Consider the following 4,188-nt stretch of genomic DNA (forward strand, 5'->3'; position numbering starts at 1 on the left):
TGATTTGGGGTGTGGTTCGATGCAACAGTTACTGATGTTAGTCCTCAATGACAAGTCAGAAACAAAGCCAGTATCACGTCCTTAAAATAGCCCAAATGAATCTAAGATATCTCGCTATTGTGTTTGCTACCGTATTTCTTGAATAAACGTGTTGTGACGTGTTGTCTTACGTAAACAAAGTCAGATCCTCTGTGCTGATGGGCAGGTCTATCTCACTGTCTGTGTGTTCTGCCGCAGGAATGGATTGAGCGCAATCACCACAGCTGTGTATCCCATGTTAGTGGGCAAGTGAGCATTGTCAAAATCAAAACCCAAGTAAGTCATGACAAAGTCACTTTATGACAAAATGATCCTAATTACACTTTGTAGTTTGTATCAGAGAAGTTATTGTCTACAGTATGGGTTAGAATAATTAAGAAACCCAGACAGGTGCGCACACACAGACCCAGGTTCACACCTTTTCACACCCTGTCAATCACCATAACAGGCCTTGTTGCTTAATGTCTTGCTAGTCCATGAGAATACGGTGATGTGACAGGTAGTCATAGTGTTCAGGTCTCAGGCCTGGAGGAAGACGGATGGGGTTGCTATAGACTACAAGGTGGATCCCTCACCCAGCTACTGTCTCCTTGCCTTAAGACACCTTACCTCTCTTGTTCTTGAAATGGATCCAGCTGTGTCATTGGGTCACAGAAAGATGGCAGAAGGATTTTAGTGCTCAGATGAGTCTGCTGGAATGCATGCTAAGCACGCAGCTGATCTGTTTCTCTGATGAGTGACTGACACTGTAATTGACACAATGAAAGGGGGATAAACACTGTGTTAACTGTAGAGGAGTGAACCCAGGGCTTGACTGGAGGAACACTGTCTGTGGTACTGTACGTCTTGTAGCATCTTGTCATTATAGTCGTTTCATGAGCCTGCATCGAGCATGGTGGTATCCAGATAAAGCGATTGCATGCAAAAACACACAGGCCAGATAGTGGGCCCCCTGTGATACAATGGCAGCCAGTGGGTGGGTGTTCTGTGGCAATGTCTCTTGTTTGGTCCTGGTCTGCTGCTAAAGCTCCAGTGAGTAACTGGCTGGACTAGTCCCACTTCTGGGCTGTCTGAAGCTTTTGCAGCACAGCAGCACTCCCCTCCACGTGGGCCACTCGTCGCGCTGCTCCGGGCCTGCCTGCCTGGGGAAAAACATCTCATCATTCACAAAAACACAGCTGAAGATAAGGCACAGCTCGAGTGAACTGTGTGTGTTCATGTCAATGTTTTCTGTCGAGAATGATTTATTCTAAAATGTTACAAGATCGTTCATTATTCAATAGTCTGCAGAGACAAAAGTGTGTTTTTGGTTGGTTTTGTGCAGATGTTGTGCTTTTGATTAGAACAGACAGACTTGGGACTGTCCCAAATGATTTGATTAACTAGCAGATTCTGCTCATGTCTAAAGCAGTTCACATCTATTTAAGGTGGCTGAATTTATTGCCCAGTTAAGAATTCAATTAAGCAATGACAATCTGCTGTAGAATGAAATCACAGGATTGCGACCATCTCATCCAAAGTTCAGATTTAAGCACTTGACTGAGCGGGCAGTGTCAATGGAGTGTCTGTGTGCCTCGCTCAAGTGTTCCACTGCCTGTGGGGATGTGGTGCGACAAGTGTGTGTGCGGTATACCTGGATGGGCCGGGTGTCTGCTCAGACAGACAGAAGGTGGAGGTGAATATGTGTCTGGGAGTTTCTCGTCCAGACAGACAGATGCATTCATCACTCTTTTCAGGACAGCAGGCTATCACAAGCCAGGGAGGTCTATGTGTGTCCAAACTAGCAGCAGTAAGCCTCTTCAGGTAACCATGTGAGAGGACAGAGGAGTAGACCGAGAGGACATGGTATTACCCACTGTTCGGGGGATTTGATTTGTGTGACTATGAGTTGTTACTGTGTGAGAGTACTACAACTTCCACTGTGCTGATGACAGTCACCACACAGGCTAAGACGGGGACACTTTGTCACCCAAAGCCCTTAATTGTGTCAAATCAATTCAGTCATGTCTGCTTCTCATTATTAAACTCTAGAATAGCATTTTAGTTACCAGCCAACCGTTTTTGGCTCACATTTAATCTCCAATCGCTTACACAAAATAAAAATGATTTGGCCTCTAGTGGCTGTTATAGTGTAGTCATTGAGCCTAGTGATTGATCCATTAGCTGGAATTCACTGTTAACCTTTTGGATTGTAATCGGTGCTCAGGCTCTACCTGTGATTTCTCCTGATTGTGCAAAAACGTCTAGTATTCTCAGTGCTTTTAAGCTTTCTGTCTCTCTGCCCAGCGTATTAGCTCTAACATTCCATGAACATAAACATTGTGCCAAGTGTTGCCCAAGCAGGGTTTTTGTTTGTTTGAAATCTGAGTGTCCACAGCTTCCTACTGCAAGTTGTAATGCAAGAGTTAGAGTGGAGTAGACGTACGACTTTGAACATGATTTCCAAGACTTTAATCTATCCTCTTAAGACATTTTTCACACACTAACTTCATAGATGTTGTCACAAATGAGAAATAAACATGTGCTGTAGCCGTGTAATTGTGCAGTACATCATTTCAGAGGTTTGTTTTATAGCCGTTATAATTTGAAGATGATATCCGTTGATAAATGAACCTCTATAAATATAAAGTTAGTGAATCATTTAAATGCATGTAAATATTCCCCCAAAATCCCTTTAAAGTAATCCGAACCATGCCAAATGAAAAGATTCATTATAAAATGAGCAGCTTTAGAACATTCTAGGATTTTTTTACTTTGCATGTGTAAGAGAGTGTGTGTCAGTGTGTGTCTGTTGGAGTGTGTGTTATTTATGTAAATCGACATGCCATTTTTTATTTCTGTAAAACTGACATCATTAAGAAAGCTGTAATCCTGGAGAAAAAAATCTACAGATATTGGCTCCATTAAGGAGTGTAAATGTGTGAAGTGCGTTGTGGAGGAGGGATGAGACACTTTTTTTTAACTCCCAGAGCAAATGATCTGGCCAGATAATTCAGTTAAGGGAGATATAATTACTTACTGGTTTCCTGCGAGGCAGAATGGAGTTGATGCAGAGAGATGGAGGCCAGGGTTGCATTTCAGGCCCAGCAGCCAGCCAGTCAGTGTGTCCCGGGGACTGGGCCCAGCGCTTGTTTGAGGAAAGATTATCTTGACAAATTGGATAAACATCTTGTGCATGACAGGATGCTGACGGAGGGTCGGCTCTACGTGCACACCTGGGGAGAGTTTGCTTAGTGTGTGACCAGGGTGTGCAGCTCAGCTCAGCTCACCCAGCCTGCTGCTGTTTATCCCAGACAGGTAACAACAGGCTCAAGGGCCCAGGCCTCTCCAGAAACACTCTATGCAGATTTCAGATATGTCTCTCTCATTCTCGCTCTCTCTCTTTCCCTCTCTCTCTTTCCCTTTTGCTCCCCCTCCTCTCTCTGTGTTTTTAGCTGCATCTTAGAGGGACTGCAGACTGTAGCTTAAAGAGACAAAGAGAAGAGAGCAGGCAGCCTATGCTGTGTTCTGTTGCAGACAGGGCCAGCCAGGTGAGGCAGAGAGCAGTAGGTAGATGGATCAGGGTTTGAGCAGAGGGCAGGTTAACACAGTGACTGACTAGCTGGATGGTCCCTTTCCCTTCACAAGTCCCACCTCTTCCGTGGCCGTCAGTCAGCGTAGGTAAACTCAGCGAGCATGTGAAACTTTATCGCAGGACTGAGTGTGTTGAAAATCACCCACTCAGTGACCACAAGCTCCAGAACAGAACACCTTTTCACTGTGACCCCAGGGCTCTGCTACTGAAAAAACACACAGCGGGGTGAACATGCTAGAAAAACACATTTCAAAACTCCCCCATCAAATATGGTTATGTTGTTAATTATTTATTGACATTTTTGGCACCGCTCATGGTTCACCATCACTTCTGAAAAGTACAATTATTAGTAATTTAAAATGGAGCAAAAACACAGTAATGATAGTAATGATTGTAGATTTATTTATGTGAGAAAACAGTGGCAGTGAAATGGGTAAAAGTGGAGATGACACTGTCTCTCTCTCTTTACACCCATGCAGCCTGACGGTTAGACTGTGTTGAAGTGTGTGGTAATGAGACAGGTGTAATGGCCTTACGATTCTGTCCTGGGGGAACTGTCTCAGTATGATTGATCA

The 4,188-nt window shown here is 44.2% G+C and overlaps 1 long non-coding RNA gene across 1 annotated transcript; it reads right to left on the bottom strand.

Moving 5' to 3' along the window:
- Positions 1–510: 510 nt before the first annotated feature.
- On the bottom strand, positions 511–3,301 carry LOC123996434. Its single transcript, XR_006831997.1, has 3 exons — positions 3,059–3,301; positions 1,673–1,836; positions 511–1,181 (listed from the first exon to the last, which is right to left on the bottom strand). It is a non-coding gene; the product is annotated as an uncharacterized LOC123996434 (long non-coding RNA).
- Between the last annotated feature and the right edge of the window lie 887 nt (positions 3,302–4,188).

Source organism: Oncorhynchus gorbuscha, linkage group LG15 (genome assembly GCF_021184085.1).
Source record: "Oncorhynchus gorbuscha isolate QuinsamMale2020 ecotype Even-year linkage group LG15, OgorEven_v1.0, whole genome shotgun sequence".
Taxonomy (NCBI): Eukaryota; Metazoa; Chordata; class Actinopteri; order Salmoniformes; family Salmonidae; genus Oncorhynchus; species Oncorhynchus gorbuscha.